At 43.2% G+C, this 27,984-nt stretch overlaps 1 long non-coding RNA gene across 2 annotated transcripts; it reads left to right on the plus strand.

Annotated features, from left to right (window-relative positions):
• Positions 1 to 1,824: 1,824 nt before the first annotated feature.
• On the plus strand, positions 1,825 to 26,804 carry LOC118708107. Of its 2 annotated transcripts, XR_004984468.1 has the most exons (6): positions 1,825 to 1,948; positions 4,623 to 4,710; positions 8,248 to 8,477; positions 8,645 to 8,825; positions 19,483 to 19,485; positions 26,794 to 26,804. It is a non-coding gene; the product is annotated as an uncharacterized LOC118708107 (long non-coding RNA). The 2 variants fall into 2 exon arrangements; XR_006740289.1 differs by lacking the exons at positions 19,483 to 19,485; positions 26,794 to 26,804 and having other exon boundaries at positions 8,645 to 8,994.
• Positions 26,805 to 27,984: the final 1,180 nt, after the last annotated feature.

Genomic DNA, 27,984 nt, shown 5'->3' on the forward strand with positions numbered 1-27,984 from the left:
AACCAGGGCTGCTCTCCATGTGTGTGAGAGAGTCAGCCTGGAAGCGAGTCCCCCAACCCCAGTCAAGCCTTCAGGGAGCTGCAGTGCTGGCTAACATCTTCATTGCAACCTCACCAGAAACCCTCAGCCACACCTGCCCAGCTACACCATCTTTAGGTCTCCGCTCTGCAAATATTGTGAGATAAAATGCTTCCTGCTTTAAGCCACTACATTTTTGTGTCATTTGTTACACAGGAGTAGGTACTAACACAAAAGAAAAGGGTGTTTTTTAAAAAATATATATATTTTATTGATTTTGTACAGAGAGGAAGAGAGAGAGATAGAGAGTTAGAAACATCGATGAGAGAGAGTCATCGATCAGCTGCCTCTTGGACACCCCGTACTGGGGATATGCTTGCAACCAAGGTACATGCCCTTGACCGGAATCGAACCCAGGACCCTTCAGTCCCCAAGCCGACGCTCTATCCATTGAGCCAAATAGGTTTCGGCAAGAAAAGGGTATTTTTAAGGGAGCAATTATAAGGATGAAGCAGGGAACCTAAGATGAATGAGGAGGGAAATGAAGAAATGTAAGATGTGCAAAAATTGTTGGATGGATATAATTGAATAAAATGACAAGTCCTCTCTATGGTCTACATGACCTGGCCCCCAATACTCTCATGTCCCCTTGCTCACTAAGCACAGTCACACCTTATTCCGTTGGGGCTATTGTTTTTGTTGCTTCAATAAACCAAGCTCACCCCTGCCTGAGGACTTTGACTTTCAATTTCAACCCACTTACCAGGGTCATTACACTGCTGGCTTCTTTTCATTCTTTAGGTCTCAGCATAAAAATCGCTTCTTCAGAGAGAAATCTCATCTAATGGTCCCCCCCCCCCCCCAAAAAAAAAAAACCCACAAAAAACTACTCTATTGGCTGTTCTTCGTATTTCTTAACACTATCTTAAGTTATTTTGTTAGTTTATTTATGTCCTCAACAAAACTATGGGAGAACAGGTATCTTATCTTTCTTGATCTATGTTTTCCTAGCATCTTAAACCAGTGTTTTTAGTCTTTTCACCTCATAGCACATACCAACTAATTACTAAAATTCTGTGGCACATCAAACAATATATTTTTGCTAATCTGGCAAAAAAAATGTAATTTTGATTCATTCACACCAGATGGTTATTGTTGTGTTGACTGTTGTGATTTTTTAGTTGACAATCTAAGGGATATGAGGTCAGAGCCCCTGACTAAAGAGTCAGGTATGGCATGTTTTGAACATTCTTGTATCCCACTAGTTGAAAATTGCTGTCCTAATCAGTAACTCGGCCATAGGGGACCATCATAAAAACTACGAATGAATGGGTGAATACAGAGAAATAAAGACACAGAATAGCTGGCATCCTGCCTGAGACAAACAGTACAAAGTACCGAGCACAAGGAAACGCCAGTTGGACAGTAACTGAGACCACTCTGCGATGAATTAAAGAAGGCATGAACTTTAGCACTGTCCCTACTGTGTTCTTTTTTGTCACTATCTAACCAAATCTGTTTCTCATTATCTACAAGTGTTTATAAAAATGCAAGTAATTTCTTTAAAAGTTTCCACCGTTCAATATTTATTGTCTTTATTTATTAACCCGACACTATTATTCCTCTGTTCATGCTTTGCATTGTGCGTGCATGATCTTATTTTGCGAGGTTTCTGTATTTCTGGGCTGGCTCTTTGTTTTGTTTTCTGAGGAGTGTTTAAAAACGCTTGCTGGATGGGTGTCCTGAGCCAAGTGACACAATAGAAGGAAACGAATGACAAGTGTTAACATCTGAATCTCAAATCAGGTTTGATGCCCTGAGTGCAGAGCTGCTGGACTGGATTTTGAAATCAAAGACCGCCATTCAGGCCACAGAGATAAAAGAATATAAGAAGATGCAAGAGACTTCAGAAATGAAAAAGAAGTTGAAGGTAAAACATAAAACAGAAGTACACTAGTGAATAAAATATTTCATCAGGATAGATTTACTTTGGCATAAATGTGGGAGGGGACCCAAAAGCTTCTTGTAGAATAAATGTAGCCATAACGCAGCTTTTAGAACATTCTAGTAAATTTTTAATCGATTCAAGCTGGCTGGCATCAGATCCCTGTGTGGAAGAGAAATTGTTTCCCTTCCTTCTTAACCACTGAGTTGTGTGGGAAGGAACATTTCCTTCCTAAGGGGATCTAAATATTATTTACATTTTTAGCTTGATAAAATCTTTTCTTTTAATTATTGATTTTTCACACAGAGGAAGGGAGAGGGACAGAGAGCTGGAAACGTCGATGAGAGAGAAACACCGACCAGCTGCCTCTTGCACACCCCCTGCTGGCATTGATTCGATCTTAAAAAAAAATTAAATTCTTTATTGTTTAAAATATTACATGGGTCTCCCTTTTCCCCCATTGACCTCTCGCCGGCCACTCTCACCCCCCTCCTGATTAGGTCTTAATCTGGTACCTAATAATTTGTGACTGTGTGTGTGCAGAAGATGTTTTGCTTTCTGAGGCAAACTATAGTAGTACCTCCTTATGCACAGTTATCTGCAGTCAACTGCAGTCCAAGAATATTAAATGGGAATTCCAGAAATAAACGGTTCAGAAGTTTTAAGTTGCATGCGGTTCTGAGCAGCACGTTGACATCTCGCACTGTCCTGCTTCACCCCACCTAGAGCGTGAATCCCACCTTTGTTCAGTGTATCCACGTTGTATAGGCTACCCTGTTGTCAGTCATTTAGTAGCTGCCTTCATTATCAGATCGACTGTTGAGGTATCACTGTGCTTATGTGCAAAATAAGGCTGTTATTTTATTTACTAATGGCCCCAAAGCACAAGAGTTGTGATACTGGCAGTTCAGATATGTGAAAAGAAAAGGTGGGTACAGTGCAATAGGTATTTTGAGAGAGAGGGAGACTACATTTGCATAATTTTTATTACAATGTATCATTATAATTATTCTATTTTATTAGTAGTATCTTGTTAATTCCTTATTGTGCCCTCCTACAAGTTTTTGTTGTGCTATTTTAGACACAATTTAAGTAGTTGATACCGATTGGGACTTGAGGAGAGGGAAAAATTTCAAATACTGGGTGCACATGTATGTGTATGTGTATGTGTATATGTATGTGTATGTGTATGTACTCTCGTGATCTTGTTCAGCTCTTTTTTAGAGGTTGTGGAGTTTGTCTTCATAACCTGTTAGTAGGCACAACGAGAATGTAAAACCATAGAGACATACATATTACAATTAAACCATTTTAAAACAAACAAAAAAAAAAATGCTTTAGCTTAGAACCTAAAGTATGTTGGAATTATTTATATATTATGTATGCATTTATGTTGATGATTGAAGTTTGCAATACATTCTAGACAATGTAATACCAACAAAAAATACTGTGACTCAAATTATTTTGGCCTCTTTTTCTTTATAAAAAATAATTTTTATTGATTTCAGAAAGGAAGGGAGAGGGAGAGGGATATTGAAACATCAATGATGAGAGAGAATCATTGATCATCTACCTCCTGCATGCCCCCCTACTGGGGACTGAGCCTGCAACCCAGGCATGTACCCTTGACCACAATTGAACCTGGGACCCTTCAGTCCACAGGCCGACATGCTATCCACTGTGCCAAACCAGTGAGGGCTGTTTCTTTTTCTTGTTAATTAATTTTTGTTCAGTGATCTCTGTCCGAGCACATTCAGTTCGCTGGATGCAAACCCTTATTTTATTATTTTTAAAATATATTTTTATTGATTTTTTACAGAGAGGAAGGGAGAGAGATAGCTAGAAACGTCGATGAGAGAGAAACACCGACCAGCTGCCTCGTGCACACCCCCTACTGGGGATGTGCCCACAACCAAGATACATGCCCCTGACCTGAATCGAACCTGGGACCTTTCAGTCCACAGACCGATGCTCTACCACTGAGCCAAACCGGTTTCGGCACAAACCCTTATTTTTATGGTGTGGCATATGTGGAGGCTATATATGTAAATAGATAGATATTCTGGATCTAAACCACTAATTTTATTAATTTCCTCTTTTAGAAAAATATATATTTTATTGATTTTTGACAGAAAGGAAGAGAGAGAGAGAGAGAGAGAGAGAGAGAGAGAGAGAGAGAGAGAGAGAGAGAGAGAGAGAGAGAGAGAGAGAAACATCGATGAGAGAGAATCATCAATCAGCTGCCTATAGCACACCCCCTACTGGGAATGTGCCCGGAACCAAGGTACATGCACTTGAATAGAATCGAACCTGGAACCTTTCAGTCTGCAGGTGGACGCTCTATCCACTGAGCCAAACCGGTTTCGGCCTTATTTTCTCTTGATAGAAACTCGTAATTGTAGTGTAAACATTTTTTTTTTTAAAGAAACCCAAGTTTTTTTAATGTTTGTGTGAACATACCTTTTAAAATTAAACATCTCTGGAGCTCTGGAAGATGGCCTGCAGTTGCCTAGCTGTGTATGGTAGTATCCTCTTAGGTAAACTGAGTGACATCTAAAGGGAATGTGGGAGGGACTTTAAACACTAAAACTGAAAAGAGCTTCAACATTATTCCCAGGAGAAAATTTACAATATTCTTATATTGAGACTTTGTTTCCAGGGAATAGAAAGAGAACAGACAGAAAGAAGACCCAGACTAGATGAATTAAACAAAACTGGACAAATCCTTTTGGAGCAAATGGGAAAAGGTGAGACCCTTGATTTTTTTTTTTTTTAATGTGTTTTTAGATGGTGCAAATAGATTTGCATCATGTTTACAGTTTAACAAATAAAATATATATTTTGATACTCTAACCCTCTTTGCTAGAAGAGTGGTTTTCAGAAACTTTTTTGTCAGCAAAATGTTTTTTTTTCAAATGAAATCTTTTGCTGAGGCTGATTTATCAAACTGATAAAAAGCAAAGTCGTTCTGCTTTTAGACAGGATCAGGGAACCTAAAACTCTGATACCTCAGCAAAACAGTTACATTCGACTGCATAGATTTTAAAATCTCCTCCTTTGGGATTATATGTTGGGAAATTTGTGTGTAGGGAGGAGATGGGGGAAGGTTGTAAAAGAAAATTTTGCTTTGGCAACATCAGAGAGATAAAGTTACTTTAAACTATGAATTTTTTGACCTAATATATGCTTTTTAAATTTCATAAGAAACCTTTTATATTTTGCATTACCATTATTTTGAGCTTTGGTAGGACTGGAAATGCATTCATTATAGAACCCTAATTATATTTATTTCATATCTGTTATCAAATTTTTTTTTAGGATGGGGTGGGAAGCTGAGAAATAAGGGCATTGATCCAGGGTTTATATGTTCTGGGTTTAATTTTATCATTTTTTTGAAGGTGTTTGCTTTTTGTTAGTGAGAGAATGAAAATGATTTTTTAAAATTTCCCCACTTTCATTCCATGTTAGCTATTATTATAATTTTATAGCATTGCATATTATTTCTCCACATGTGGTTAGTGCTGATAATCCTGCTGCTGCTATAAAACCAGGAATGTTCAGCAGAAATGAAAGCACAATTGGATGATCCTCTCTGTTTCTCCTTCTCCTCCCCTAGAAAACTGAAATAAGTCCTAGAACACTGGCAATTAATAAGAGGGTGTGTGTGTGTGTGTGTGTGTGTGTGTGTGTGTGTTATAGGGTGTAATCTGGCTATAGTCTACCTAGGTAAGGAGGCAGGTAAATAATTCAGTTCAATTAGAAAAGCATATTCAAATAATCATGTTACTGGCTTCCTCAAACTATTCCATCAAAAATCCTACCATAATGAATTCTGATAGAACTTTTCTGGCTAATGCATTTGAATTAAGTTTTGTGATAGCTCATATAGCATAATGAGGTTTTAAAACAGAAATACTCTGCTATGCCTGGTTATGTTGGTTTTGCTTATCAGGTTCCTAGGGTTTGTCTACAAATGTGCTAGAGTCGTCGGGCATTTGGATGGGCATTTGGCTTTACGAATTGATGCTCATTATGCCTGGCAAAGTATGTAAGTCTGATGGTCTCATGTTCTGTAAACCTTTTTCTTGATTGCAACAGTGTAGTCACTGAACAGCCTAAAGTCAAATGAGAATTAATGGCAAGAATATGTTCTATTTTATTCTTCTTAGGTTAAGTAGTAAAACGAGGAGCTATTGATGTGGCTTTAATTAGTCCTCTAAGAGTTGGGTGTTTTATAGAGGTAGAAAGGTCATTATTTTGGGTCTCTGGGAGCAAAACCATTATTTTAAAAAACAATGTGTAGTTTTCCTCTTTTTTTTTTTTTAATGATGCAACTTGTGCTTTCCTTGATATTGGTCTGATATATTACCTCAAGCTTGGAGGAGGGAGATTTACATTTTGAGAATTGGTTTGAAGAGACAACATAAATGGATCATGAAGTACTGTCAGTGAATAAACAAAAGAATTGGAGAAGTTGCTTCGGCTTCCCTAGTACCCAATGTGAGCACCCATTGCCTGTTTTTTAACTGAGCAGCGATACTTTTTCATCTCAAGACTGTTTACCTGCTCGATGTTCTTTCTTGTTTAGCACAAAGTGCTGACATGAAAATGAGGTGGTTGGTGTTATTCTTTTGCCCAATGACAATAGAAACGACCTGGTGGAAGCACAGCCTGAGTTTCCATCGCTCAATTAGTTCGTCAGGAAGATGTTAATGTGTTTTGCTTATGACCCCCATTAACAGGGAAAACTGAACTTGGGCTATGGCAGTGGTCAGCAAACTCATTAGTCAACAGAGTGTGGCTTGCGAGCCACAGTTTGCTGACCATTGGGCTATGGTGTGAATATTTTGCTTAGGTTTAATTAATATTCTGTTACCTGTATGACAGCCAGTGAACTTCAGCCACTGACACGGGTGATGTATTCAAATCATGACCTGTGTGCATTTCTAATTTTCAGTGGATAACAGGTGTTATAGGAATTTTTGAAATTGCATCGTTTGTGGGTCAGAAGTGAACTTTCATGGTTCTTACCTTTTTTTCCCTTAGTGCTCTCATTACCCCATATTTCGATGGTACATATTTATAAAGTATAACTGTCTTTATTGGCCTCCTAACTTCCCAACATACATGCTCTCCTGTGCAGATTTCTCATACTTTTTCATAGTACTTAGGGTTTTTATATAACAAAAGCTGTTATTACATATAATTTGATTATTTCTATGAACATTCCTAACTCTCAAAAATGTGAGATAAATCTTAGCAGGTTTGGCTCAGTGGATTGAGCATTGGCCTGCAAACTGAAGGGTCTCAGGTTCAATTCTGGTCAAGGTCACATGTCCGGGTTATGGGCTTGATCCCCAGTGGGGGACATGCAAGAGGCAGGTAATCAATGATTCTCATTATTGATGTTTCTATCTCTCTCTCCTTCTTCCTCCCTGAAATCAATAAAATAAAAAAGTAGACAAGCAAAGTTATATGTAATTCCTGGGGATATAATGTATCAAAATAAATAAGTAAAACTGTTGGGATATTCCCACTTAAAAATAAGTATAAGATGCCAGTAATAAACATGATGGCATTTTTTTTCTGATGCATTTCTGAAGTAGATAATATTACTGCTGCATTGATGTTTTGGTATTTGCTGGTCTGTGTGTGGTGTGCCAGGTAGATTTGCTGATGCTCTCGGGTCTTGCTGCTGGCTGACTGTCCCTACACTTCCCCAGATTGCTCCGAGCACTGGGAATTCTTGCTATTCATTTTGCTATTCCTATGACACTGTGGTTTGGTCACCAAAGACTTAAGCTGCCTCCTGGTTTTTGTAGCCAGCTGCCCCTTTTTTGTTAACAGAGTGTTTACTTTCTGATGTCAGAGCTCCAGACACCTCCAGACAGTCTGTTTTATTTCCCTGGCTTAGGCTAGCAGCTAGCAGAATGCCATAGGAAAGGCAGTGGCTGAGGTTCTAAGCTCTGCTGATGGTCCTTTGTGATAGTCACACCACTCCTGAAACACCATTTCAAGCTCCCCCTCTCTCACTTTGGTCAAGGAATTGAGCAGTTATTTCTAGCAGCAGCAGCATTATTATCATTATTATCGCATCATTATAGTTTATATTTTATACTTATTTTATTTCATAACTACATATTTTTTGTTTTGTTAAAAGGGATTATGGAATGATCATTATATGTGAGATTACCTCATTATTTTGAGTATGTTATTTATAACAAATTTTAAACCAGTTTTGTCATAATATATAAAGTGTTTGCTTATTTTTCATGCCTGTGTAGAAGGTCTTCCGACTGAAGATATAAAGCATATCCCGGAGAAGGTATTATCAGAATGGAAGAATGTATCTCAGCATTTGGAGGATCTGGCAAGAAAGAGTCAGCTCCAGGAAGATATAGACACTTACTTTAGGTAACTTGACGAGCTTGACAGGACCATAAAGACAAAGGAGGAATGGCTAGAACATGCCCCCTCTTCAGCATCCCCCCAGCAGGCCTTACGGAGTGCAAAGGTAAAGAGACACCATCCATCCGGATATGAAAGAATTCTGTGCCCAGTCCTGTATTGAAAGGAATGCTCCTTGTTTCAGGACCATTAGGTTAATTCTGCTCTGATCAGCTTTCTGCGAGGACGTTCATCCTCCGGTGAGTGATGTGACCTGATTTTTCTCGTCCACAGCGGGAACTGACCAATCTCCTTGGCCTCCACCCCGGAATGGAAACGGTGCGTGCCAGCTGCGCAGCCCTCAAGTCTAGGCCTTCTGCCCCCGATTTTGTCCAGCAGGGCTTTGAATGCCTCCTGGGCCGCTACCAGTCTGTGCAGCAGGATTTAGAGGATCGTCAGCAACAGCTGGAGAACGGTAAACATGCTGTCTCCTCCATCGCCTCCCTGTTCGCCCTAATTTAAAAATGACTCCCAGTGTTTGGACCTTTAGCACGTTTGCTTGCTTTGTGGGACATGTGCTCTGTTTTCCTCTGTGCCTGCTACTGTTCCAGGTCAGAAAGCATATCCAGGCTATTTCCTGGATTCGCAATTGTTTGTGAAAATATTGTACAAACAGCTTTCACCTGTTCTAAAAATCTTGTGGTCATAGGGAATAGTGGTTTTAAGGCTTTTATTAAAGAGTGCTGTTTCTCCCTTTCCTTTAAGTAGGTCGGTCAATAACATTACTAAGGGCTAAAGAGAATGGTAAACTTACTTCCATTTGCTCAAGATGGTTCAAGTTTTAACAGTGCCATCTTCTTTTTTAAAAGAAATCATGTTCCTGTTTTTACTTTTAGAATAAACCTGGTTTTGGCAAGTTAACCGTTAAAAGTTTTGAGAGCGTGTTCCTCATGTTATATGTTTTTCTCCTTAGCTATTGTTTAAGTCAGGAATTGTGTTGCATTAGGTAAAGTTATGGGCGGTGCATGTTGAACAGCTGCACACTTAGCCATACCCTTACCTGCAGCAATTGTAGATTGTGTACTGGTGAGCAACTGTGTCACATGCCCTTCCTCCCGGAAAGGCATTCGGACACCATACTCTTCCTTCATAGAATTCGGTTAACCTGGAATGTGAAATGTTTGATGCTATTTCTTTTTAAATTTACTGTTACAAAACATGCTTTCATTAAAAAAAAAAAAATATATATATATATATATATATATATATATATATATATATATATATATATATTATTGATTTTCCACAGAGAGGAAGGAAGAGGGATAGAGAGTTAGAAATGTCGATGAGAGAGAAACATCGACCAGCTGTCTCCTGCACACCCCCTACCGGGGATGTGCCTGCAACCAATGTACATGCCCTTGACCTGAATTGAACCTGGGACCTTTCAGTCCTCAGGTCGACAATCTATCCACTGAGCCAAATCGGTTTAGGCCATGCTTTCATTTTTGACAAGGATCCCTAGGCAATTGAAATGTTTAGTTACTTAAAAATTCAATTTACTTTTTGTCTTTTTTTTTTTTCCCAGTTTTTCGGGTAAAATAAATGGAACATTAAGTCGACCACTTGTACCATTTTTAAGTGTAGAGTTCAGTAGTATTAAATATACTCACATATACTCAGGTTGTTGTGCAACCAATCTCCAGAGCTCATTTCAAACTGAAACTATATCCATTAAACAAGAGTTCCTCCATTTCCCCCTTGCTCTAGCCTCTGGAAACCACCATTCTACTTTCAATTTCAAAGAGTTGTGATCTGGGAAGATGCTTGATATGATTTCAATCTTCTTGAATTCAAAGAGACTTTGCCTGTGTCCCAATATGTAGTCTATCTTTGAAAATGTCCCGGGTGCACTTGAGAAGAATGTATATTCTGTAGCTTTGGAGTGAAATTTTCTGAAGATGTCAATTAATTCCATCTGATGTAGTGAGTCATTTGGGATTGATGTTATTTGTTGATTTTTTTGTTTAGAGGATTTGTCCAGTGGTGTCAATGGGTATTAAAGTCCCCTACTGTAATTGCATTGCTATTGATCTCCCCCTTAATATCTTCCTGATGGTTTTTATGTGTTTGGTTGCCCCTGCATTGGGTGCATATATGTTTACCAGAGTTATATCCTCTTGTTGAATTGCTCCCTTTAGTTTTATGAAGTGGCCTTCCTTATCTCTTGTTATAGCCTTCAATTTGAGGTCTATTTTGTCAGATATAACTATTGCTAATCCAGCTTTTTTTTTGTTGTTGTTGTTTTTTTCATTTTCACTTGCCTAAAAGTTTTTGCCATCCCTTCACTATCAGTCTATATGAGTCCTTTGTTCTGAGGTAAGTCTTTTATAGATATCAGATATATGGGTCATGTTTTCTTATCTAGTCAGCTACCCTATGTCTTTTAATTGGAGCAGTTAAGCCTTTTACCTCTAAGGTTATCATTGATAGGTACTTGTTTGTCACCATTTTTATTCTTTGTGCCCATGTTCCTCCTTCCCTTACTATTCCTTGTTTTTGTTTGTTTGTTTGTTTGTTTGTTTGTTGTTTCTTTTACAACAATCCCCTTAGCGTTTCTTGCATTGGTGGCTTGATGGTAATGAACTCCCTTAACCCTTTTTTGTCTGTAAAGCTCCTGATTTTCCCTTCAATTTTCAATGATAGACTTTCTGGATAGATTATTCTGGGATTCAGTCCCCTGCTTTGTATTATTTTGTATATTTCATTCAATTCCCTTCTGGTCTGATGCTTTTCTGTTGAGAAATCAGTTGACAGTCTAATGGGAGATCCCTTGTATGTAACTTTCTGTCTCTCTCTGGCAGTCTTTAGGATTCTTACTTTGTTACTGGTGTTTGCCAATTTACTTATGATGTATCTAAGTGTTGGTCTTTTGGAGTTCATCTTTTCTGGGACTCTGTGAGCTGGCATTTTTCTAATTTTTGTATACAAAATATTAATGTAGGTACCCAAAGACAACTGCATTTTGGCCATTTTTAAGTTGGAATTTTCAAATTAAAACTTCCCATTTCTGTAAAGCAAATATAAGTAAAGGCTTCCTATCAGGAGTATTAAATGAGGGCTGGGGTTTGGGAGTTTCTGGCCTTGCAGGTACAATTTCCCATGCCAATTTCTATTTATTTTTTAATTTTGGGTATCTGTAGTCTGAGCAAATTTTCTAGGGATGTTATGTAGTGTGTTCAAGTGAATTGTTTATGGGTTGAGCTCCATGAGGTTCTCACCCTTCAAGTCACAATCCAACCCTATTACATGCCCCAGTTTCTCTTCCAGCTGTCTAACACAACCAGAAGGGCTCAGGACCCGGGCAGACCAAGCCTTGTGGGGGCCCCTGGACAAGCCAGTTAGTTAATGACAGCTGAGTTGGGACTTCCCTGAGGGGCTCCTGCACACTGTGAGGAAAGGTTCTTCATTACCTAAGAACACCTGAGAATTGGGCTGGAGGGAGGATGTGCCCCTTTATCTTCAGAGCTGAATGAGTTCAGCTCTCATTTACAATATATGATAAAGGTGTTTTGCTCAGACTCAGAAATGTTAGGAAAAAAGGTGAGCCCCAAACCAGGTTCCTGGTGGGACATAAAGGTTACTCAAGAGCCAGACAGTAAGGAAATACCTTTATTCCGGCAGGAAGGTGCATACACATGGGGTCTGGCAAACATGCACTCTGAGCAGGTGGTCCACTTAGGCTTTATCCCTGATGCATGCCATTTCTCCCTCATTCTTGATTGGTCAAAGTTTAGGCACACATTCTTACATGATTGACTAATTTAAAGGAAAAAGAGCGGAGTTGACCTTTGACATTTCATAATGGCAGCTCCCAGGGGAGCTGCAAGTCATCTTGGCCAAAATGGCAGCTGCCCACACTCCCTTCTTTGACAGAAAAGATTACTTGTTTATTCTCACAACTAGAGACCTGGTGCACAAAATTTGTGCATGTGGCCTCAGGGCAGGGGGTCGTCCCTCAGCCCAGAGTGCACCCTCTCCAATCTGGAACCCCTCGAGGAATGTCTGACTTCCCATTTAGGCCCAATTTCACTGGGATCGGGCCTCAACGGGCAGTCGGACATCCCTCTCCAATCCAGGACTACTGGCTCCCAACTGCTCACCTGCCTGCCTGCCTGATTGCCCCTAACTGCTTCTGCCTGTCAGCCTGATCACTCCCTAACCACTCCCCTGACAGCCTGATTGATGTCTAACTACTCCCCTGCCAGCCTGTTTGCCCCCAACTTCCCTCCTCTGCCGGCCTGGTCACCTCTAACTGCCCTCTCCTGAAGGCTTGATTGTCCCCAACTGCCCTCCCTTGCAGGCCTGGTGCCTCCCAACTGTCCTCCCCTAATGGCCATCCTGCAGTGGCCATCTTGTGTCCACATAGGGGCAGGATCTTTGACCACATGGGGGCAGCTATTGTGTGTTGGAGTGATGGTCAATCTGCATATTATTTTTTTTACTAAATAGGCTAGAGGCTTGGTGCATGAGTGAGGGCCAGCTGGTTTGCCCTGAAGGGTGTCCCAGATGAGGGTGGGGGTTCCCTTGGGGCATGGGGCAGCCAGAGCAAGGGATCTGTGTGGTTTGCAGGCCAGCCATGCCCCCTGGCAATCCAAGCAGAGGCCCTGGTATCTGGAATTTATTTACCTTCTACAATTGAAACTTTGTAGCCTGGAGTGGAGCCAAGCCTCCTGCTCGCTCTGTAGATGGCAGCTATTTCTGTTTGGATTTGTTTACTTTCTATAATTGAAACTGTGTGGCCTTGAGTGGAGGCTTAGGCCAGCTAGGGCAGGCGAAAAGCTTGGCTTCTTCCATTGCCTGGGAAACCCAAGCCTTCCTCCTGCTCTCTAAACCCAACCAAGATGGCTGGGAGATCCTATGCTTTCCTTCCTAATAAACAAAAAGGAAACTTAGAGCCCAGCTACAAAGTTCCCTCCCACAGTACCTATTTGTTTACCTGTACCTCACATGTGTCAAACACAAGGCCCGCGGGCCAAATCCGTCCCGCCAGGCCTTGCAATGTGGCCCGCACCGTGCTGTCATCACTGCACTCCGCTGCGTTTCCATCACAATGACAGTTTATGACTGTTCAGTAAACCATTCGGCCCGCGATTTAGGCTGGATTTTAGATTTTGGCCCCTTCTCTGATTGAGTTCGACACCCCTACTGTACCTGTTGCTATGGTTCAGAAAAGCCGGGAGGTCACCTGAAAACGACTGAAGAAGTTTGCACACCCAAACACACTTGTCCATTGTTTCAGGTGTTTGTAAACAGAGGTGCTTAGCCTCAGGGTTAGGAGGTGGGTGCAGACAAGATCTGTGTACCCCTGAAAGACCCTCAGACTTTGGGTGTATGTGATAATGAGCATTTCTGGGATAGGGACCTTAGCTCAGGTAAGATTCTCTTAGCTCTTCAAACTGGCCAAGCTGGGATAGCTCATATTCCTTGAGCTGGCACTTGGGGTCAGACATTGTTCTGAGTCTTGTTGAGTCCTCCCAACCAACTTATGAGTTTCCACTACTACTTTCACCATCCCCATCTCACAACCCCAAATTAACCAACCAGTAGAAGTGGCCCATCCAGAAATCAGACCCAGACACCCTGGTTCTATCCCGCCCCCCCCACCATACAGTTTCATGGAAGTGAAACAGGTAAGGAGAAGGATGAGTTCCCATTTTAGCTGAACCTAATCTGAGGGAAAAGGTGGATCTATCTAAAATGAAATGCTGACTTATTATCTGGGCTGTAGTCTGAATAAAATGCAGGATATTTAGTCAAATTTCTGTGCATTGTAGGCATGGCTTGTCTCAAATCTCAGAAGCAGCAACTGCCTACAGAACTCACCTACCACCCCCAGGGACTGTGTTTCTTCCCTTACATCTTCTATAGCCCCCAAAAGATACTGTATTTCCCCACCACATCATTTCAGGGACTCCATGCTTTACAGGGACACTGACAACTCGCGATCTGGGTCTGCATGGCACACACATGTTCACACTTAGTGGTAAACATGGCCCGGGGTTCACCATCTCTCTTTCCCAACATGATGGGACCAGTAGATTCAGGCGAAGAACTTGGGTTGTATTATCCTGGTCCTGAGCTTCGATGAGCTCTGGTGTTGGACAGTTCTGGAGGAACATGAGCTCTGGTGTTGGACAGTTCTGTCTGCGCCATTTAGTGGTTAGAAGCAAGACAAGAGTCGTGGAAGTGCTAGCATCAGTAACCTTCCCAGGGATGGGCATGTTTATGTACCAGACGCTGTGCTATGAGCTGCATTTTTATATCATTTTATCTTTACAACAACTTTCTGAGAGAGGCACTGTCATTACCTGTGCTTTGCAGAAAAAGGAACGGAGGCAAATTTAGGAAGATTGTAAGACAGCCCAGAGCCATGAAGTGAACTGGTGAGATCGCTCACCCTAAGTAATCCCTCACCGTCTTGTGTCTTGAAAGTGTGTGTGGGTGTGAGGGAGGAGGAGGACATCACTTGTAACCCAAATTTTAATAGATGAAAATTAGTATTTCTACCCCATCATTTTGTGATTGAAGCACAGTGGCTCTCTTAGCAGTTCTCTGAAAGATGATGTCTGTTGAAAGACTTACAAGAGCAACATCTTAAAGTGAACACATTTGCTCACTGAAGAGTAGAAATTATAATTGGGGGCTATGGCCTCATCTTAAATGAAGGTTTTAACCCCAAACTGAAGTTTATGGGATTTATGACTCGCCTCTGACTCATTTTCCCAGTTTGCATACAAATCCGGGAGAAAGACTTATAATCAAGCCGCGTGCTGTTTTTCCTGCCTTAAAGATGCTCAGATGGGATTGAGAAATAGAAAGAAGCAACAGTGCATGAAAAATGGCATGTCTCGCTCCGAGTACAGAGGTGGACACGGTTCGCTGGCTGCTCCCTGAGGGAAGGGGTTGTGTTGGGCCATTAAAGATTCACCAGGTCGTATTTTTGCAATTCTATTTTGGGGCTCCACTGAGCAAAAACCCTGCACCTTATGAACCCGGACTCTGGCCATCCTCTCTCTAGTTTACTATAAAAAGAAGATCCTTTAATGAATAATAGGGCTGGGGTGAGAGTTTAAACCATTCTTTAGTATTAACAGCCTTCCTGAGTTTGTGGCTGGACAAGCAGACTGTGAATGGTAGGCAGGAAGCAAAAGTTAATACTGTCTTTGCTCAAGGTCCTCATTCAGGATAAAAAGGGAAGGAGATTGTCACACAAGGGCTTCTAACTTGAAAACAAACAGACTCCCTGGAAGGGAGCCATGGGACAGGAAGTGAGGTGAGAAAGCTGTGGCAGAAACCTGTGAAGGTGCTGGAAGCTTCTCGAACACAAGTCACACACTGGCCGGTTTCCAGCTCACTGTGGACCTCAGAAATGCTTTGTTTGATTTGCATGGTGCATTTAAAAGTTTAAAATTCGTTGACCACTTTTAAAAATTGGGAGGTTTCACTCTCAAACGGAGATGTCCTTTTCTAACATTAAATCTGTCCACAGTGGGCCTGCTTCCTGGCTGGCACAGCTGACAAATGCCCTTCTGGTTTGCCCCAGTCTCCACCATTCCCTGCTACCTCCCCCTTGGTCCAGCTCACTCATTTAGATTCTCTGCCTTACACTCTGTGCACTGGGGTGTTTAGCAGGTGCTCTGGGCCATGGGCAAATAGTTCTTTTAACTACAGTCCCCATTTTATTTATTTCTAAAATGAAAAAAAATATATTGAAAATGTGAAGTTCCCTTTTGTGGTCTTCAGCTTTAAGATTCTATTAGAGGAGTGACTCCTTATACTCTTGATACATCTCACTGGCAAAGGTAGGAGGTTACTTTCACAGGGACTCCTGGCTTTCAGGATTTCTCTAGAGTCCTATGATTTGCATGTCTGGATTCCCTTTCCTCTTATTTCACCTGCTTCTTTTCTTTCCCCTAAAAAATCAAAAGTTAAATATCGAAAATCTGTCCCCTGGGTCCTGCGTGGTCCCTCACACACCTCTGTCCTTTTTTCCTGGTGACATATTCAGATCCCCCAACAGACCTTCCTCCCAGCAGTGATGCAGACCCGAGGCCTGAACATTCCTTTCTGCTTACACGAGCTCGACCCCAAGCTCACCTCTAGCCTCACTCCTGCCGGCACAGAGGCCTGCACTACAGATGCTGCCAGGAGTGCTCCCAGGGCACCTTCAAGACACGTGGGCGCCGACTACAGAATTCCTCTCCAATCGGAGTGGATCCCAGCCGGTCACACCAGGCCCCGTCCAGCTTGCAGACGTGCGCTATTCGGTCACTTTGTGCTTCTAAGCATCGCCACCCACTGCCAGCCTAACCAGATAAACGAGGCCCTTCACATAGAATCTGGCTCCCCAGCCCCTCTGGAAGTCAGGGTGTCTGATGTGGGCCCGCATCCCCATTTGGCAAGAATGGGCCAGGCTGAGCAGGGCTGCCCCGAGCTAGGGGCTGGGCTCCAACAAGGCCCAGCCTCCCTCTTCTGTCCCCGCACCACCTTCCTGGCTCCAGAAAGCATTGAGCCTGATCCACAGGCCCCTGCCTGGACCTGAAATGCCATCGCACTTTAAGGGTCCGATACAAATCCGCATTCTTATTAAAGACCCACATCCCTGAAGCAAAAGTGCCTCTAGTGTTATCCCCATGTTATAGTGATAGGTGATAGATAGATGTGTCTTAGAGAATGAAGTCCATTGCCCAAGAAACGTGTCTAGCAAGTGGGCCGGCTGAGATACACATGACCCCCAAGTGCATTTACTGAATCAAAGTGGGATGCTTCGTTCTTTCCCCCATTTTTCCTTTTCCTTCTTTCCTTCCTTGCTCTCTCCTTACTTCCTTTCTCCCTTCCTCCTTTCCTCCCTCCCTCTCTTCATTTCTTCTTAGAATAGTGTTCATAGAAACAGTGAATTGATTCAAAAAAATATTTGGATTCCTGGTTTCTTTTCTAAACTTAGAAAATTTGCCCGTTTGTCAATATTGAGCACTCATTCTCTGCCTTCCCCCCAGTTCCCAACGAGCTTGGCTGTCTCCTATGGAAGGGGCATGCCTGCTCTGGGCTGCCACAGCTCCTGCTGCATCCCTCTTACACCTGGTTTGCTCAGTCCCTCCTGTTACCGCCCACCCACCACCACCGGAGCCAACATCTCCTTTAGGCACAGTGGCTCAGGCCCACAATGCTTTTAGGGGTCCATGAAAGTATCTTAATTTTAATTTACTTTAAAATCAGGAGAAGTGTATATATCTCTCTCTATATATAAAAGCCTAAGCAACCGAATAATCGAACAACCAAATGACTGGTTGACTGGTTGTTATGATGTGCACTGACCACCCAGCAGCAGATGCTCAACACAGGAGCTGCCCCCTGGTGGTCAGTGCACTCCCACAGCCAACCTCCTGCAGCTAGCCAACTTCTTACAGTCCCTCCCCCATGGCCAGCTGACCCCCCGGATGGGCCCTGATCACCAGCCAGGCAGAGGGGCTCCACTCATGCACAAATTCATGCACCAGTCCTCTAGTATAATAATAATAATAATAATAATAATAATAACAACAACAACAACAACAACTACTATAATGATGAGTTCAACGTGGACTGTATTTGTCTTTATGCCAATGCAATCATTACATGGAATCTTCTTTTTTTTTTTAATTGAAGGAAGTGGCCCTTGAAGACGAATGATTGTCAGGGTGGCACTCTAATGCCTGCTCTAAGCAAGTATGTTTGCAGCCCACGGTTGAGCCAGAGGTGCAGCTGCTTTTCAGAGTTCCCATGAGCGCACCACTTCCTCATACAGACTAAGAACACTGACTTTGGAAGCAGAGTTGGGTTTGAAGCCAGGCTCTGCAACCTCAAGCTTGGGACCTTAGACAAGTACTTAACCTCCTCATTTGTGAAATGGGCATAATGTCATTGCCTCCTTTTAGACTTGTTTGAGGCATAAATAAGCTCCTGTATGTGTAAAGCTCTAAGACCAGTAACTGCCATGTGTTTAATTTTATTTTTATGATATTTCCTGAATGTGCCCCTCATTCATATGTTAAAGCCCTGATCCCCAAGGTGATGGTGGTATTTGTAAATGGGGCTTTCGGAGATAATTAGGGTTAGGGGAGGTCATGAGGGTGGAGCCTTCGTGATGGGATTAGTGCCCTTACAAGAGGACTAACTATTGGCCACATGAGAACACAGGGACCAGGAGGGACACAGGGATTGATGCCATAAAACCTCCCTCATGCCAACAACCGGTTTCGTGGAGGCCACTTGCTCTAGTCAAGGCTGGCGGTGACTATAACTTCCTTGCAGCATGATGCTTCCGTGCAAATGTCAAAAAGCCTTGGCTCAGGAGACTGTCAGTTTCCTTATTCAAAACTTGATTGATTGAGTTGTCAGTTATATGGAGTAGAGCTGCTGCTAACTCTTAAAAAGTTCGGAATGGAGACTGACAGTGCCAGAAGTGGCAGCTACTTAAGTGGGCAGGTCGAATTCTTCATGAACTCTATAAGAGTTTCATACTTTTCTCTCTTCTTATTTTTTAGATTTTTAAAAATTTATTTCAGAGAGAAAGGGAAAGGGAGAGAGAGTTGGGAATATCATTGGCTGCCTCCCGCACACCCCACACTGGGGATCGAGCCTACAACCCAGGCATATGTCCTGACCCGGAATCCAGCCCTGACCTCCTGGTTCATAGGTTGATTCTCAACCACTGAGTCATGCTGGCTGGACTCTCTCTTCTTGCACTTTTGTCTTCTTGCACATCCCACCGCTACTTGTCCTGACCATGTCTTCTGTGGTAAGATCCTCAGATGCTGGAGTCAATAAAAGAAGAGTTACATCACCAAAGCAAGTAATAGCAAAGAGTAAGAGTAGCACGGGCCTGTGGAACAGGGGCAGGCTGGCCAAAGAACAGAGGGAAAGGGAACTGTGGAAGGTGCACAGTGGGATGAAAAGGGCTTTCAAAGCCATGAATGGAAAATGGAGGAGGTGGTTGTGCAGGTGGAATAATATTAATAGAGCCAGAAAGGCCTCAGCATATCGGCACGTGTTGCTTTCCATCTTCATCAGAGAATGGCCCTGCAAACTAGAAAGTGTGGAATAGTCATTACTGAGAGTGCATTAGAGCCTGAATTCTGAGTTAGATGGAAAAACCACACGGAACCTTCAGAAGCCTAAATCTGCATCCCAAATCACCTGGGATTTTTACCCATGGTCTCAAGGTCACATTTTTACCCAAAATCTCAAGGTATTTTGTGAGAAATTACCAGAAAAATGGAGATAGATGAAAGTCCTAATTAAAGGGGAGCATTTTTTAGAAGTTAAAGACCTGAAGTAAGATGGATATTGGTTCTTGGCTGTAGATAAATGACCAACCAGAGGTCTTATATGTGCTTGGCAAAGGCTGTGTGGTTGCCAGGAATCAACATGGACACCACTAATAAGCCTTGTCCAGACTCATTTCCTTTAAGGACTGATTTTCTTTAAAATTTTTTTCTTTTGAAAAGGGATATTAGATTATTTGAATCACAGACTCAGAGTCTTATTTCATGTTAGCTCATTTAGTTCAAATAATGCTACAAACCACCATTTTGACAAGCCTACATTTCAGTACAGTATTTGAGAAAATCTCTTTTAACCTTATGGGAGGGAGATGGAAAGTTAATTGGATGCTAGTATTAGGTTGATTCCTATGTTTTGAAAAGTAATCTGGAAATTTGTTGAATAATGAATGACATGGTGTCCTCACAGGGGAACGCTCAGATAGGCACTGCCATTGTCTTTATTTTTAACCTGAGAAAACCCAACTATCCCCCGCTCCCCCCCAAAAAAAATCAACAGAAAAGGAATACTTGACTCTCAGATTACAAATAAGAGAGACCTGGGAAGGTTAGCTTCTCTCTCTCCCTCTCCTTTCGTCTCTGAAGTCAATAAAAATACCTTTTAAAAAATAAAGTAGAGAGACTAAAATTTCAAATAATTTTGTGAGCTAACAAGGCAAAGTTTATTGTTTGTAAATATCAACTCCTAATTGTAAGCAATACTAGATACGGGAAATGTAATTTTGTGGAAGTTATGGGAATTTTGGAGTTTGAGTTAACCATACTCGTGTGAAGAATATAGCTACAAACAATCAAATAAATGACAAAAGAAACAAAACAACTCTAGGAAAAATAAAACTTAAAGAATTTTAGATGGCATTTCATGAATGTAATTATCTGCAGTCAAATACCAGTTAGCTCCCTTTGTTCTCATTCAACCCTACATTGTAAGAATACTCAGCTCTGTGTGGCATACCTACTGTAAGGACATTGAAAAGTTTATGTAGTTTCCAGAACATGTTGATCCGAGTGGGGAGTGCAATACTTGGATATCATGTCCTGGAGCCACCCTGGAAGGAATTGGGGATGTTTAACCAATGGGAGACTAAGGGGAGCAATGGTGGTTGCCTTCAAATCTGGAAGTATTTTTTGAACAGGATAGAAAACTTGTATTTATCCCAGGTTTGGACGAGAAACAAAGAATCAGAGAAGGTGCAAGGAAACAGAGCCAGCTTAATACAAAGGTAATGAAGAAGTCAGACTGATGGGTGGTGTTGTGGGACGCCTTGGAAGGAAATGACCATTACTTCTCTCCAGTGGTAGAGATCAAGTTGAACCTACGGACTTGCATTCTTTAAGGGCCACTCCCGATGTTGCTGTCTCTAGAGTCTCTTTCCCTCCGCAAAACATTTTCTTTCTTATTTGTTTTAGACCTCCCAGCACCATACACAGCATCGGCTATTGTGGGTGTTAGCATGGAGCCGGGCAGCGGACAGTCCTGGACTCTCAGATAATAGCTCCCAGCAGAACTAAGAACAACCTGTTTCATTCCCTCTTTATTTATTTCTGCTTTGAGTAGCTAACCGTAGAAGAAAATGTGTTCTAAATTGTGTAAGAACAAAAGATATTTCACTGTTTATACTGAGAAAAGCACTCCCCCCTACCCCCCAACCCCAGTAATTTGAGGTTTTAATCCTAGATACTGCTGACATTGAGGCAAAATAGCTTGGTTCATTGGGGGATGTTTTGAAATTTTTAGAATGGTCAGGAAACTGTCAAATCATGGGGATCAAGTTATTCATGAAGAAAAATCATTATTTATAAAATTGGAATATTAAAAAAAGTAATAAGTAAATGAAAACGATGCTATCAAAGTTTTGAACAATTGTCTTTTTCCCCCAGTAGCAGTAGATTGTGAGATGCAGTAGGTTGGATGTCACTGAGTAATATCCCCCTTTGTTATTGTGTTCCATAGACTGATTCGAAAGTCATTGAGAAGTGGATGGAGGGTGCAAAAGACTTCTTAATGGAAGAGCAGGCTGTCCCAGGAGATGACGAAGGGCTACAAAGGCAGCTTGACCAATGCTCGGTGAGTCCTGCTGACCTAAGGGACCCGCCCTTATAAATAACATGTTCTTTTCCTTTATTGTTTGCAGCTATTATTAACGGTTAGAATAGGACATGCCAGCACACAGAGATAAAATATCTTTCATTATAAAGCTTTCTTTGCTTTAGAGTTAATAAAAAGCTACTCATTATTTATATTTTATTTTTGGCTACTATTATAGAAATTTGGATAGAGAGAACAAGAGCTGTCGTTTTTTTTTTGTTTTTTTTTTTAAATCAATCTTTATTGTTCATATTATTACAAAGGTTCCTCATTTCTTCCCCCCTCCACCAGGTTCCCACTCCACCCTCCACCCCCTTCCTATCCCCCATTGTCCTCATCCATAGGTGCACAGTTTATGTTCAGTCTCTTCCTCCCTCCCTTTCCCCGATATTAAATCCCTTTTCAGATAGTAAATTAGTTACTTAGCATTTTCTCATATCAATAATACCTCCACATGCTCAATGATACATTTCACACAAAAGACATTTCCAAATAGGTCAACCAGCCTCATCCAGGCCCCACCCAAGGCACTCACAGATCAACACCCCAGCGCTATACTAACTCAACACATCCAGATCTAAGCCTTCATCACTTGATTCAGCAGACCCTCAAGTTCCCACAAAAGTTTCCAGCCATGTCTGAGAGGCAGCCATGGGGAAGGGGCAGGCGAGGAGCGAGCTGTTCCGGGCCAGGCTGCTTCAGGACTGGCCTCGTTCCTCTGGTTCATTCCACAGCCAGCAGCTCCGGGTCTGGTCACTGCCGCTCCTGACCTAGTTGCTCTGGACTTGGCTGCTGCTGCTCCGGGCCTGGCTGCTCCCAGCCTGGCAGCTGCTGCTCCGGGCCTGGCCGCTCCCAGCCTGGCAGCTGCTGCTCCGGGCCTGGCCGCACCAGACCCAGCTGTTCCGGGCCTGGCCGCTCCCAGCCTGGCAGCCACTGCTCCGGGCCTGGCCACTCCCAGCCTGGCAACAGCTGCTGAAGAGCTGTCGTTTTATACCATGATGACAATCTTAGTGTCATAATCACCAATTGCATATTGCTCTTATTGTGCTACATGGTGAAGCATTAAGAAAAACATACTTAATAGTTGAAATTTCCCAGCAATACTGCATACAGCTTAAATTTGGTGAAATCATTAGGCTTCTCTAAATTCATTAAAAGTGCTATACCCTGTCGAAACTGATTTGGCCCAGTGGATAGAACATTGACCTGCAGACTCAAGGGTCCCGAGTTCAAGTTCAATTTTGGTTGTGAGCACATCCCCAGTGGGGGTTGTGCAGGAGGCAGCTGATTGATGTTTTTCTCTCATTGATTTTTCTGACTCTCTGTCTCTCTCCCTTCCTTTCTGTAAAAAATTAATAAAATATATATATATATTTTAAAAAGTGCTATATCCTGCTGAGAATCAACTATTTCCAATCGAATTTGGCAGATGTCTATATGAAGCACCCAGGTGAAATGAATTTCTTAGGCACAATATTTCTGAAGCAGTTGAACTTTTGAGTCCCAACCATTCTGTTCTTACACTATTTGCAGGGATAAAAGCAAACTATAATTATGGCATACACTTCTATGGAAATGAACTCAACAATGTCTTAATTTATATGTTCAGGCTTTTGTTAAAGACATAGATACAGTTGAATCATCGCTGAAAAACATGAAGTAGAGACACACCTTCAAAGTTGTCCAGTTTCTGGAATCAAAACCTGGGTGCAGACCAAACTGGTTGACTACCAAACCCAACTGGAGAAATATAGCAGGGAGGTAAGTTTTTCAGCTTTACTGTCCGTGTTTTTCAAGAGGTAGATGCCATTGACAACAGTGATTGGTATGGCCCATACAGTCTGAAAACCAGAGAGCATACTGATTGTCCAGTTTGGCTCCTCGGGGGGAATGAGCTTGTCGTACTTAGCAAAGAACAAGAAAGGCACTGCAGCTGGGATTGAGTGAGCCGGCGAGGTAGTGGGCTGGAGAAGGGTGGGCTGTGAGGTGGGAAGGGAGTTGGGGATGGGCTGTTTATGGCCTTGGAGACAAAGGCGGGGGATTCTGTTTCAAGGATAACGTCACACAGAAGGCAACTTGTAGAGTTTTGAACAGGGAAGTGACATGTGACAGATCTCTCTGGATTCATCTGGACAGGCAAGATGCCATTGCAGCCTTAGGAGAGCATGGCTCCAGGATTGAGGAGATGGTGGTGGAGGCCATGAGAAATGTTCGGTGTGGACTGTGGTTTGTAAGTAGAGATGAGAGTCCGGTAATGGCCTGGAAGTGTGATATACGAAAAAGTGAACAGACAAGGACAGGCTAGGGATTTTGCAAAAACGTTCACTTTGTGTGAATGGTGGTGCCATTTACTGAAATGGTGAAGACTCAAGGAGCAGAAGCTTTTGTTGTAGCAGGTGTCATGATGATTTCCATCTGGAAGGGTTCAAGTCCAGATCCATGTTAGACATGCAGGTGGAGTTCCTTGGCACTTACCTGTGGAAAGAGGAAGGGGCAGAGGCCAAGGATGCTGAGAAGGGAGGGTCGGCCAGAGGAGAAACGCCCGGAGAGTGAGGTCCTGGAGGCGCTGGAGAAAGCTCCCCACAGAGCCTGGTGCTGCGGATTGCTGAGGCCGATGGGAACCGAAAAGCAAGCTCTAGACTTGTCAAATGGAGGCTTTTAAACACCCAGAGAAACGGGGTGGGCGAGGGGCATGGGCATCCAAAGGGATGCTTTTGTAATTTGTAAAAGTAAGAGATACCACAGGATATTTGCATGCTGGAAAGAAGGACCTCGCCTAGGAGGAGAAATAATGATGCAGAAGAGATTGAGGGAACATCATTTCTCAAGTGAAATATGTGATTGTGTGTGAGAAGGAACAAAATTTACTCTCTAAGCGAAAGAATTGCTGATGCAGTGCTTCTCCTGATAATGGAAGGGAAAGGGACTATACTGATTGCTTCTCTTTTGTTAGTGAAACAGCAGCAGAGTGAGGAAAGGGGAGAAAATGTGAAATACAGGAATATTTCACAGACAGTCCTGTGGGTAGTAGATCTCTTAATACAGTGTTTTTTGGTTAGTGTTTATATAAAAATTTTATATTGCATCTTTAAGTTTTTTTTAATGATTTTTCCTCCCTCCCCCCAAATTGCTTATTTTGCATATGTTTAAACTGAAAGGAAAGTTGAAATAGTGGTACAGGGAGCAGCCTCATCGCCATGTCTGAATTTGCCCATGGCTAGTGTTTTACCATGCTTGCTTTCTCATTTTCTCCCCTGGTCTCTCTAAATGCACACATGCATACATACATACATATATTTCTTTTGTTTTTGGTTAAAAATGTACTTTGGACAAGGATTTGAAAATATCCTCACACTTCACCCCTCAGTGGGGACACTATTACATAAACCGCCACACCATGACCACACTTAAAAGGCAGTTAATAGTATGTTCCTACTAAAAGCCTGGGCGGCCCTCTGGCTGCCAGGGATGGTCGCGTGCACCGTGGGCGCGCAGGTGAGCGGGCCGGGCTGGCCGCTGAGCGCGAGGGCGCGGGAGGGGGGTGGACGGGAGGCGCATCGGGGAGTCACCCCACGGGGCTGCGGGCCCCAGGGCTAAACATCAGGGCAAAGGGCACCCCCTACTCCACCTCCACCTCCACTTCCATCACCACCTCCACCTCCCCCGGGGGAAATGAGATTCAGCTCCCGTGTTGGGATACACCTGGGGCAGGGAGCCACCCACACGCCACGTCCACCCCCCAGCCTTGACCTGGGGTAGGGACATGTCACAAACCCCCCGGGTCACTGCCTGGTGCCCCACCCTGAGCTGCACCCCACAATGGAGCAGTGACTCGCGCCCGATGACGGACACAGGGCGTGGAACCCTGGTAGCCGGGCAACCTGTCCCGCACACAGAGCCTCCCCGCTCCTGCGGGAGCAGTCGTGGATGGAGCTGTCCCTATCGAAGAGACATGTTGTGTTGTTTTCGGCAGAACCCGTGCTGCGACCGGCCAGAGGGCGGCCATGGCAGCGCTTTCCGCCGCTGCTGCCGCTGCCTCTGCAAGTGGTCCCGGCTATTGTGGCCCTTTTCTCGGCGCCACCGAGAAGAGGTAACCCGGGGCGGCCCAGGGCGGCTTGGTTCCTTAGAGCCAGGCCACCCCCTCACCCCCTCCCCAGCCCCCTGACCCGGGGCACCAGCTTAGGCTCAGAGGGAACCCTGGGAGGTCCAGGCGGGTTTCCTAGAGCCAGGCCACCCCCCTCACCCCCTCTCCAGCCCCGTGTCCGCTGGGGCACGGGCCCTGCTGGGGTCCGGGACTCGGGAAGTCCTGCAGCGCCACTGGGAACCGATTAGGCTTCGAGGGAACCCAGGGCGGTTTGGTTTTCGTAGAGCCAGGCCACCACTCTCATCCTCCTCACCAGCCCCAGAACCACTGGGCGTTGGCCCTGCAGGGCTATGGGACTCCAGTGGAACTCGGGAGTGTTCCGAAGCCCCATGGGGCACCGGCTTTGACACTGCAACCCCATGGGTGCCCTCACAGACTCTGACAGGATGGAGAGGGAGCCAGATACCTCCACCGAGGACTTGGCAAATAGTGATACTAAAATATTTCTTCTAATTCCCTTTCAATGTGCACCAATTTGTGCACCAGGACACTAGTCTTACTAATAAAAGCCTAGGTGGTCCTCACATTATCACGCAGTCACAAGATGGCTGTTGGCACAGTGGGGGGCGGGGCCTGGCGGCACTCCAGGACTCAGGGCCATCCTGCTCATGCTGGCCCTTCAAGGGGGGACTTTGGGACTTGGGGCCATCCCACGGCTCTGGGGGGGGGGGGTCCTCAGTTTCCTGAGATTTTATTCGACAGGTCATTAGTTATCTAATAATTTAGCCAAATTAGATTTCTCTAAATGTGTATAATCTGATGCTATATGCTTGAATGGTTTTTTTGAGGGGGGAAGGAAATAGGGAAAATGGTTTGTAAGTGGCAGTGAGGAGCCAGGAAGGTGACGGATACATACATACAGACATACAGACATATACGTTCAGTTCTATGTCTCTATCTCCCTATGCACCTATTATACCACACATATGACAGTATAGAATTAGTTGTGAGTTATTACTGGTTTAAATCATGAATCTGAATGTATGGGACATTTTTCAGAATCCTCAGCAGCAGGCATTTCTCCAGACTATTGCATTTCACTGAGTCCTAAAAAGGTTGAAGAACTTTGAGATAAGCATAAATGCTGCCAAATTTTTATTTTGCTAAGAAGGGACAGGCATATGAAATCAACCAACAAGCAAAAACCAGTTTATGTCATCTATTCTACCTAGCCAGGAACTCATGAAAGAAAGAACACTATCATGCCAGAAAATAGAAAATTGATAATTTCAGGGAGTTAATTACAATTTTGAGCTTTGCTCTTTCTGAAAAGTTTGCTAGTGTCTTTATTTTTATTTTTGCATTTCTCTATGGATCCATGAAAATTATATAACTAACTAGTGTCCAGAAACTAGCAATGAGAATGTTCTGGAAGGAGAGCCCAAGAACTGTGGTGTGTGTGTGTGTGTGTGTGTGTGTGTGTGTGTGTGTGTGTGTGTGTGTGTGAAGCTGATCAGATTAAACTGCTGATCAGCCAGGCTTGGGCCAGGGCTGTGTGTATTGCTGGCAGCAGGATCTTAGCGTACCAGACTGGCCTGAGATCAAAGCTCCTGTTTGACCCCTTTCTATGTTTATGACTGTGATCCTGATGGAGAGTGCGGACAGGAAAGCCACTAAGCTGTGCCCCTTACTCTCGTGAGAGCCATCTATTCCTGTCCTGGCCGTTGGTGACTATCAGCTGCGCAGCCCAGCAGCCCTGGCAGGTGACGCTGCCGTGAGGTTGAACTTGAGGGGGCGGGTGGATAGTGAGTGAGCATGGTCTCTGTGGCCGGCATCTCTCCCTAGTAAGAATGAGTTTGCAGTTAGAGGGAGGAGCTCTTGGGAAATATTTTAGGTTTCTCTGAAATGTTTAAGTTATTGAACCAAGTTGAGAAAAACACCTATTTTCTCATAACATTTTTGTATCTCTGTGGAATATGAAAGTATAGTAAATTATCAAAATAAAAAATGCGTAGAACAGTACTTTATGAACATCGTTAGTAACAGTTTCCTCTTCTATGCTTTTAAAATTAAAATT

The sequence above is a fragment of the Pipistrellus kuhlii genome, unplaced genomic scaffold, assembly GCF_014108245.1.
Source record: "Pipistrellus kuhlii isolate mPipKuh1 unplaced genomic scaffold, mPipKuh1.p scaffold_m20_p_6, whole genome shotgun sequence".
NCBI lineage: Eukaryota > Metazoa > Chordata > Mammalia > Chiroptera > Vespertilionidae > Pipistrellus > Pipistrellus kuhlii.